At 41.5% G+C, this 10,723-nt stretch overlaps 1 protein-coding gene across 1 annotated transcript in view; it reads left to right on the top strand.

The window, feature by feature from the left end:
• The window catches only part of RAD54L (RAD54-like (S. cerevisiae)), a 33,092-nt gene that overhangs the window by 1,066 nt on the left and 21,303 nt on the right, over positions 1–10,723 (top strand). The window lies entirely within an intron of this gene.

The following is a 10,723-nucleotide window of genomic DNA, read 5'->3' as shown; positions in this document are numbered from 1 at the left end:
AGAGAGAGAGAGAGAGAGAGAGAGAGAGAGAGAGAGAGAGAGAGGTGAAAAGGAAGAAGGAAAGAAGGAAAGAGGTGGAAAGACTGAGAGAGAAATAAGAAAAAAATAGGTGGTAAGGAGGGAAAGTATGGCTCCCCTTTGCTTCCCCAGCTGCCCTGCCAGGAGCCATGCAATATGTGTGAAAGAGCTGCATATGGCTCCCGAGCTGCAGTTTGGCCACCCCTGGTATAAGGGACACAGGCCATGAAATTTTTTAAAGAAAATAACCAGCACTTGGTCCTGGAAGCCAGTTTGGTGTAGTGGTTAAAAGTGCAGACTTGAATCTGGGAGAATGGGGTTTGATTCCCCACTCCTCCACATGCAACTGGTAGTGTGATCTTGGGTCAGACCCAAGTTCTTTCTGAGCTCTTCTCTCGGCAGTTCTCAAAAGAGCTCTCTCAGGGTGTCTGTTGTGGGGAGGGGAAGGGAAAGGGATTGTAAGCTGCTCTGAGACTCCTTCAGGTAGTGAAGGGTGGGGTATAAATCTAATCTCTTCTTCTTCTTCTTCAAATAGGTAAAAGGTAACACTGGGGTTGTATGGTTTAAGCTCTAGTCCCAGATAAGAGCCTTGCGACTGCATTTTATACCAATTGCAGCTTCCAAGTCTTCTTCAAAGGTAACCCCATGTAGCAGGTGTTACAGTAGTTCAGTCTGGAGCTTACAGTGGCATGATCAACATGGCTAGATGGGTGGAATCCAAATAAGGAGCCAGATTGTGAGAAAGCTGTAACTGGGTTTACATTTAAATGATTTGGTCGATAAGGGCCACCTTTTGAATAAACAGCGATTAGAAGAGAAATTAGCCAGTTCAATTCCTTGGTTTAGATACTTACAAATCCATCATTTACTAGCCTCCCCGCCAGGGGTCATTTCCTGCAGGAGCGCACAGGAGCGGAGCTCCGGCAGTAAAGAGCCCAGGGGGTGCAAAGCCCCCCCCCCCAGTCCAAAACAGTCCAGTGGCACCTTTAAGACCAAGTTTTATTCAGGGACAAGCTCTCCCTCCTCTGCAAGGACAGATCTGCACGTCCCCCCCCCAATAGCTAGCAGCCCAGTGGAGCCTGAGCCGGTGGGTGTTGCCTTCTGACACACTTCCGGTGATGTCAGGGGGTGTGGCATATGCAAATAAGTTATGCTAATTGGTTATGCTAATGAGCTCCTCCACCTCTTTTTCTACGAAAGGACCCCTGCTCCCCGCCCTTTAAGACTACTTTTTCAAGACTTTTTCAAGAATGGAATTCAAATTGAAACTGAAAAATTACACTGGTCAAATTATGGGGTTAATATCTAGAATTTATAAATTATTAATTGAAACAGATTCCCAAACACAGTTGAAATACCAAATTAGCTGGCAAATGGACTGTCAAACTAAAATTACAGAATAAATGTAGGAAAATATCTAGAGATCATTTGCTAATACCTCAAGGATTTTTAATATTAGATTTCAAACTTTTAAAATGTTAGCTAGATCACAGATGATATTTTTCCATGGCAAAATTGCATAGAATAAATCCAAACCTGGACTGTAAGTGCTGGAAGGAATGTGGACAAGTGGATGACTTTTTACACTGCAGGTGAGAATGTCCCCAAATTTACTCCCTTCTGGGCCCAAATAATAGAGGAAATACAAAAAAATGCAGGATATGACTTACCTTTACTTCCGCAGACAGTTCTTCTGAATAGCTGGGCAGATACATCCATTTTAAAAGCGAAAAATATATTGATTTCCAATTTACTAGCTGTGGCAAGGATATTGATAGCATACAGATGGAAGGACAATAAGGCAGTCTAAATTGTGGGATCATTTTGTGTTAGGTAAGATCTCGAGTGGCATTTATATGTTGCAGGCAGAAAAGCAACCAGAAGAAATTATAGTTGTGTGGTTTCCTGTGGCAGAATATCTGAAGAAACACAAGGTCATTCCTCAGAATAGATACTATAAGAATTTGCTTTCTTTCTTTTTTTTTGGAAATTGTGCATAGATCTCAACTTTTATGTACTGTTTTCTTTCGAGTTAAAGTAACATTGATGCTTAGTGTGTTCACTCTGTTAAAACATCAAGTTGTAGTTTGGATGTTTATTGTTTGTCTCTTTAGAAAATAATAAAATAATTTTTAAAAAGATAGCTGTAACTGAAAGAAAACACTCTTGGCAACAGTACCAATTTGTTTCTCTATTAGTAATTCTGGATTGAGTACCACAACCTCTCACAATCCATTAAAGAAAGCTCTAACGTTGGCAGATCAATCCCAGCCAAAGTTTCCAGCTGTCATACCACCATCACCTCTGTCTTCTCTGGATTCAGTTTCAGCTTGTTCAGCTTCAGTCACTTGACGAAAGCCTCAAGACACTGGCTTAGGACCATTACAGCTGTTTCTGGAGACTTAGGAAAATAGCATTCTGATGACAACCAGCTTCAAACACACAGATAATTTTTAGTTATATAGTATAAATATTAAAGAGATATTCGTACTTGAAATAAAGACTGAACCCATGGTGAATCCAGTTACGTGGATGAAGAATCATGAAAATTCAGAATGGTGTTTACATTAGGTATGAAGAAAGAGACAAACCGAGGGAGGGGGAAGTTTAAGGTCAATCTACTTGACATTGAGTGACATCTTGGCTTCTGGTTGAAAGCACAAGAAGTAAAGGAAGCAGTCAATCAGGCATCCTGTAATTGTTCACTGTGATTCTGACATTTTCTTCTAACATCAATAGTGGCTGACAGTATGCCTCCAGGTGGAGAAATCCCTGCTTGCCTAAACTTCCTTTTTAGTATACACTTGTCAGTTTCTATTGGTTCAGCAAACAACCGGGGGTGGGGGGATCAAGTTAGAAGCACCCCCCTCAACTTTAACACATATTATTTATCTTAGTTTTAAAACTGAAAAACAATACAAAAATAGGACAATAACTTATCCCCCAAAAACAAAACACAAAACAGCAGAAGCAGCAACAAATACAAAAAAGAAATTAACAATTACTTCCTGAGTCATAACTTACTAAACAGATTCATGTAAACAAAGGTCATAACAGATTTTATACAGGGAAATGGAAAGAAGCAGACTAATAAGGTAATTCCTGTGATGTGGCATTTGCACCGCAGAACCTAAGAGCTGCTTCACACATGGTATTTTACTACATGAAGAAAATTTCCCAGTAGAAAAAACTATGCATGCTACCATTTGCAAAATGCTATGGGTTTTTATTTTGCCGTGCATACATTACATCATGTCCTGTTTGTATATTTATTTTAAATAGATATTAAAGTTCCTTTAGTGTGTACAAGAATGATTTAAAATAGTCAAACAGCAAAAATAAATGCAACAAATATAATACAACAAAGGAAAGAGAAACTCAATATAAGCAAGATTTGAATAAGCTGAAACAAAATCCTTTGCAAAAATTGAGAAGTCACTCCGCTTTTCTCATTTCCTGTGGAAGCTGATTCTAGAAGGGGGTAGGTGCTACTGAAAGGCTCTAGATCTCAACCTCTTTATCTTTACTTGAAGAAAGGAGATATCCTTTGTGTATGGAGATCCCAGACCATGAAAGGATTGAAGATTAAGTCAAGCACTTGGATTTCAACCTGAAAGCGAATCAGCAGCAAGTGGAGCTTATGTATGATGAGTTGCATGCAGGAGATTTGAACCCTGGCCTCCCCAGTCCGTCTTAACTGCACATTGGCTCTGTGACATCTGTGCTCTCTATCATGACCTACCACCACCTCAACCTTTTTTGGAGAACTGAGATATCCTGAGATAAACCCCTAACCCATAGCTGAGCTAATCTCTGCATATGGAACCTCATGATCACCACCTGAATCTGAGGAACACAATGATAGCAGAGCTGAATAGATGCTATCTTTAGATGATGGAGCCCTTTCTTAGCATCATGATACCTTCCTTTGCCTAATCTGCTTCCAGAAAATGAGATGCAGACTTAGGTGCTTAACAGAAGTAAAGCCTGCTAGATCAGACAAGTAGTCCATCAAGTCCAGCTACTTGTTTCATGCAGTGACCAACCAGTTGGCCTGGAAGGCCAAAAAACAGGGCATAGAGACTAAGGCCTTTCCCTGCTGCTGCCTCCTGGCACTGGTATTCAAAGGTTTGCTGCTTCTGAATATGGAGGTTCCCTTTAGTCACAATGGTTAGCAGCCTTTGATCAACCCATTCTCCATAAATATAACTCCCTTTTAAAGATATCTTTGCTCATAGTCATCACTTTGTCTACTGGCAGTGAATTCCAGTTTCAGAGCCTCCGGGAAGGGTGGATCTGACAGCATTACTGTAAGACTCTGTTAACGCAATATTACTTATAATGCAATCCAAATAGAGCTTTCTTTTTACAATCATCTAACAACAGAAAATCTCAAATACTAGACTTATCCCTACTTTAAACAGGCCTATCCACAGTCTGCCATGGTCCTCCCTAAATCTCTTCTCCCAACTGCCTCTTCCCAACATACCCCCCTCTCATCATTCCAACCTTCATGTTATTTCCCTGTCTTCTCTTCCAGTCAAATGGCAGAGCACAGCCCATTATATCTGTTTTGGATTGCTAGTGGGAGAGAATATATTTCAGGTAGGGTGACATTATTATGGTATTTCCATCATTGCCATGTGTTGACTGCTACCTTCTATACATGGCTAACATGGGATTGTCAATGTGTGCTGTGATTTGTGGGTTCTGGTGGAGTTTCCATGGTTACTGGGCATGTCTGTTGGTGTCTCTTGTTTCTACAGCTTTCTCCATGCTTCTGGGTATACAAAGGATTGTATGACACAGGTGTTAATTTCAGCATAGCAACTGAAAGTGTAGCAGGATCAGACTTTTCATGTACCTGCTTTCTACTGATGTCATGCAACAGGTTATGAAGAAAATAAAAATTCTGAGAATGCTCACACAGCCAGCAAGGAGAGAAAAGAACATCAACTATCAAAACTGGAATTTAGTTAGGAATACTGTTCCAAAAATCAGTTTGCTTTGTCATCTGCCGATGGGTGTCGCTTGCCTGGGCACTGTAGAGAGACTCCCATCAGGCAACGAGAGCAACAGCCAAAACAGAAAACACATCTCCTTAGACACAACAGCTGTGGCTTCTTAAATGCCTACAGAGTGGCCCCAATGGGCTCTGTCAGATATAATTACACACAATTAATGAAGCACCACTACGCTGCTGTCAATATTAGAATCAGGTGCTGAAGGAAAATAAGTGTGCCCCTTCCGATGCTTAGGCAAAACCCTCAAAACAGTGTCTGGAGAAGTGAACTGATTGCATTTCCCATCGCTGTACCTTGTATCTCAGTTATTTAGAAGCAGAATAAAATTGCCTTCTCACTCTGAAGTGTCAAGAGCCAATGTGGGGTAGTAGTAGACAGAATGTTGGAATGGGATTTTAGAGAGCCAGGTTTGAATCCCCACTCTGCCATGGAAGCTCGCTGGGTGATTTTGGGCCAGTCACACACACTCAGCTTAACCTCCATCATAGGGTTGTTGGGAGGATAAAATTGAGGTGAGGAGACAACGTGAGATACTTTCGATCCCCATTAGGAAGAAAGCCATACTACAGATGATAGATACTATATTAGATAGATACTACATTACACCTAGAAAAATGTGTCTAATTCCTTTAGTAGATATTTACTATGCAGAAATTTGCAGTTGACTAGGGTTACCATATTTTGAAAAGCAAAAAAGAGGATGTATTTCATGACTGACTACTTCAAACAATGATCACTACAATAAATCTCATTTTAAACACCCCTACTATTTAAGCTGTAATAATTGCCACTAACTAGGAATATTCCTAACTGTCCAACTCTAAAAGAGGACATTTTCATCCATTTTTTTTTAAAGAGCCCAAAAGAAGACAGTCGGACACCAAAAGAAAGATGGCATGTTCTCTAAAAAGAGGACATCTCATCCTACAGTTGATGCTTTTCCAGGCATGGAGCAAAATAACATCACCTGATAATTGCTGCAGATCAAACTGATATTAAAGGGACACCTAAAGCGAACAGTTTAAGTTAGTATAGTTTTATTTATTTATTTATTAAACTTATATCCCGCCCTCCCCACCATGGCAGGCTCAGGGTGGCTAACAATTCATACATATAGGTAAATATCTTACCCTACTTACAAAATACTTTCTTGTGTATATTTTTTATATACTTTTATTGCTTTTCTTCCTACACACTACAAAAACTATACCCTACAAAACTAAAACTACAAAGAGAGTAACAAGACCCTTTGATAGGCTAATCAAATGCTTTGAGTATATGTCTACATGCTAAAAATTACATTCAATTCTTTAAAATCTAATAAAAGTGTTCAAATAGAAAGAACATAAAGGCATTTTTGATATTACATTACATCTGGTTGAGAATATAAGTAAATTAAATGTGAACATAGGTAATCTCAGATCTTCACTTAGATTTCTTCTTAGCTTTGGTTTTTTTCTTCTTTTATCAGGGAAGATTTACTTTAAAAGTTTTAGGGGCCGCAACTCCTAAATCCAAATCAGTCAGAGTCAAAGATTTCACCCAAAGACACGGAAGTAGCTGTAGAAGATGAATGATCCATATCGGATTTCTGTTGTTCGCTGTTTTTTTCCGTTGCCTTTTCTTCCTCTGCTCCATTTCTTTGTTTGGTTGAAGATTGTTGCTGTTTAAGAAAGAGTTCTGCTTTTAATAGAGAGTCCATCTTTTCCTTCTTCTCCTTAAAGTTGAATGTAAGTCCTTATGGAAAAATCCATCTGTATTGGACATTGTTCTTTTGGAGGAATGCTGTAATATTTCTGTACTGCTTCCTTTTCTTGCATATTTCAAATGGGACATCTTTCAATATTTTTATCTCCTCTTCTTGAATTTTAACTGTTGTCGCTGTAGATGCTTTAAGTATTGAGTCTCTTATAGATCTTTTTGCAAATTTTACAACAATTTCCCCTGAGAGATTTTTTTTTTTTACAAACTCTGAATAAATTCTGTAGATCATATCAATATCTGCTTGCATTAATTCAGGTTTGTTATTGATTAAGGGGGCCATTGCTTCGCTTATAATTTCTCTTAAGTTTTTCTCTGGCACCCCTTGAAATCTCAAGAGGAAAAGGATCTTTCCAATTGTAGCAGTAGAAGTTGTTGCTTTTCAGAAGTTCTTTCTTTTTCCACTTTGTCCATTCTTTGGTCTATTTCTTTGGTCTTAATTTCAACTTTTTTTATCTTTTTGGCTGATTTCTCTGATTTGACTGCAGTTTCCTTGAGCTCTTTCTGTAAAGTGTCGCATTTTTGGTTGAGGTTCATAAGCTGGTCCAGCAGAGGGCGCATGGCTTCAGAAATTGCAGTAGCTCTCGCTGGTATTTCCCGGTCTTGTGACTGGTGATGCTGTGCTGGCATTTCCTGTAGAGCCTCTGCCTCTGGACGCCATTTTACTCCCACGCTGAGACATTGTTTATACTTAGAAGTTTATAAAAGTTCTGAGATCTTTACTATGTTGTAACTGCTTAGCTCAGAAGTATTCTGCTTTGAAAAGGGTGTTAATCACCTGAATCCGGCTTGCTTCTACACTGCAATGTCGCTAGTGGGTAGGGTTCTTCCTCCGTGAGTCCCCCCCCTTATCTCTTTGAAGCTATGCCGTTTTGTTATGCCGATTTCTTCCTCCCCTCTTTTTGTATGACTTTCTCTTTGCCACTTAACTCACTGTTTGATTAATCTCTGGATTGCTTTGTCTCGTAGATTTTCTTTTTAGTTAAATTCTTGTATGCTCTGGTCTGGTAATGTCTCTGAGTGCCATTGCTGGCCTCGGGACAGCGGGACCTATCGAAGCAAAAAGGAGCACTGTGCCCCCAAGCCGGAACTTCAGGAGTGGCCCCTTTGGCACTCCAGGCTAGAAGCCCCCTCTCGAAGCCTCATGAGGAGGTCGGGACCAGCCAATCCCCCTCCCTATCACCCCAATCCGACTTGTCCCCATCAGAGCTTGATGGGGTGCAACCGTCGTGAGTCGCCATTCACCGGTAATCTTATTTTCCTGTGTATATGTACACAAGGCAAGCAGACACCCCTGGCTCCTATGTCAATAGAATGTACACATGCTTTTAAAAAAGAAGCCACAGATATGACTCATTTTCACACTGTGACAATCTGCAGCATACCTTCTAATTTGATAACATGAGGCAGCAATGATTTCCCCCCTCTTCCTTTCCATTCTCTGTTCCTTTCTTCATTACACCTGATAACTACCAGCACCTTTCTGCTACATTGCTTTGTATGATACTGCCAAATATGTACATGTCTGTACAGACAGAGTATCGTAAGGCAATACCCATAGAAATTGTTAGATAGTGGATTCCATGGATGAGCAGGCTCGAGTCCAGTGATCAGCTCAACTTTATTTGTGATTTCAGCAAGAGCAACACAAGACTCCAGAGCCTCAGCTCTGTTAAACAGTATGCAATTGCCACACCCAAACACACCCCACTCCCAGTGATAGGCTATTTACATAACATTACTACTCGATTGGTTACTTCCAGAGTCCTGGTAGGCTATTGTTCTTGGGCTCCAAGCTCAGCCAGTCTCTGGTAGAACAGTCTGGGATGTTTCAGTTGCAATACATAACAGAAGTCATTAAGAATAGCAAGTGTGGACAACCATCCCAGCATGGCAAACCAGTTTCAGCAATGCTTGCCCAATAATTTAAGTTTGCCATTGGTTTGACTCATACAGGATAGCACAAAGATAGCACAAATCAGTCACAACAACAATAACTGACAAGTGCTCTCCTACATGGTCACAATGTGAATGGTCACTAACATACAGGCATTAATAACTTTTAGGATCCAAGATACAGTAAAACATCAGATAAACTTTTATTAACTATCTACATAATTAGCATGGCAATCCTAAACAGAGTTACATACTACAGACTTCAATGGATTTAGAAAAGTGTAAATCTGTTTAAGATTGCACTGAGAATAATCAGCATTAGAGACAGAAACTTTAATTGTAGTTTTAGTCAGAGAGGATATTAAATACGACCCACTTAAAATGACATTACTCTAATTCACAGCACTCATTTTATATAAATCTAAGTTTTGCACAGAAATGTCAGATCCTGTACCTCTTGCAATGATTGGCTGCGATCACAGACACTAAATAATCCACTTTCAATGCACTTTCCAACTGGATTTTGCCAGTTCACACAGGACCTTTCTGCACTCTCCTTTTACTCCATGTTCTTATTACACACACACACCCCTTCTGCATTACATTACCTCCCTTTAGTGGTCAGCCTGGTTTCAGCCTGCTGTTGCCCTGGGTTATTTGGATGCTATTTTGCCATGGACTTAAATTGCCTCAACTTGAACACTGAGGCTGCGGTCACACGGAGCATTAGCCACGCCACAGAGACGGAAGATAGGCGGATTTTCCAGGCGCGATCACACCGCAACAACTGGGAAGTGTAGAGCTCCCGTGGTGAACCCGAGGCTTCCCGCCGAAGATGCGGAGTTAAAAACTAGTACCTCCAAGGTACTAGTTTTCGGAAACCACGGGGCAAGGGCTGGAGCCTGATCGCATTTTCGGTGGTGGCATCCGGTGCCCGCCCATGTCCCCTTCGCAAACAGGTTCCCCCCCCCAAGTCTCCACAAGATGCGCACAAGCACCCAATGGCGCATGCGCACAAAGAGGAAAGCGAAAGTGCCGTTTCTGCTTTAAAAAAAATAAATGACCCCGTTTCGGCGCCTAGCCACTGCAGGATCGTCGTGTGATCACCACCCTCGTTTACCTGCCGGCGCGGAGGGACTGACCCGTGGTGTGCCGCCGGCATGTCTGATCGCGTAATCGCGGATCAAACTGCGCGGGGCAATTAGCCACGCCTCCCCCCGCGATATCCGGCCCCTGTAACCGGGGCCAGAGAAAATCTGGAGTGGCAGGCAAATGCAGAAAGGACCGCAAGTAAAATCCAGTCAGAAAGTGCACTGAAAGTGGATTGTTTAGTGCGTGTGACCACAGCCATTACCTTTTTACCCCACTGCTTACAATATTTTCCTTCTATGGCGTGTGTGTCTGCCTATACACACATAGGTATACATACACTCACTAAGAACACACATACATATATGTATATACATATGCGCACACACTAACGAAGAACACATTTGAAAAAGTAGACTTCAGCCTATGAAAGCCTATGCCCGTGTAAAACAAAAATGCTACCATTTAAAATGCCACGAGATCAATTATTGATTTATTGTACATCGCAAAACAACACAGCCCCTTCACCAAACTTCAGTTCTTTAGTTGACATCCATACCCGCCGCGAACGAGCTGCGACCACAAATATATATTTCCACATGTACACAAACCCTTCGTCCGTTTATTGCTGGTCCCCGTTTTGTCGCTCTCTCCCAGGCTGACAGGAGCACTGAGATGATCGATGACTCGTCGATCGAGGCGCGATGGAAACTGCCTGGCGGAGGGGCGGGGCAAATCCGCGCGGGAAATAGAAAAAGAGAAAAGAGTCGTCCCAGTTCTCATTCTGCTGTTCCGTCTCTGGAGCCTTTGCGCGTGGCCTCTCGGCTAACTGCTCCCCGGTGTTTCTTTCACTGTTCTGAACAATCTGCCGGAGAGTGTGGTTGACGGCTGTCGTCTCGGTCGCCCTTGCTCCTCGCTGAAATAGTTGCCGCTCT

This window comes from Gekko japonicus, unplaced genomic scaffold (assembly GCF_001447785.1).
Source record: "Gekko japonicus isolate JY-2015 unplaced genomic scaffold, Gekko_japonicus_V1.1 scaffold75, whole genome shotgun sequence".
Classification (NCBI taxonomy): domain Eukaryota; kingdom Metazoa; phylum Chordata; class Lepidosauria; order Squamata; family Gekkonidae; genus Gekko; species Gekko japonicus.
The sequence above is the reverse complement of the archived record's forward strand: the minus strand, read 5'-3'. Positions and strand labels throughout refer to the sequence as shown.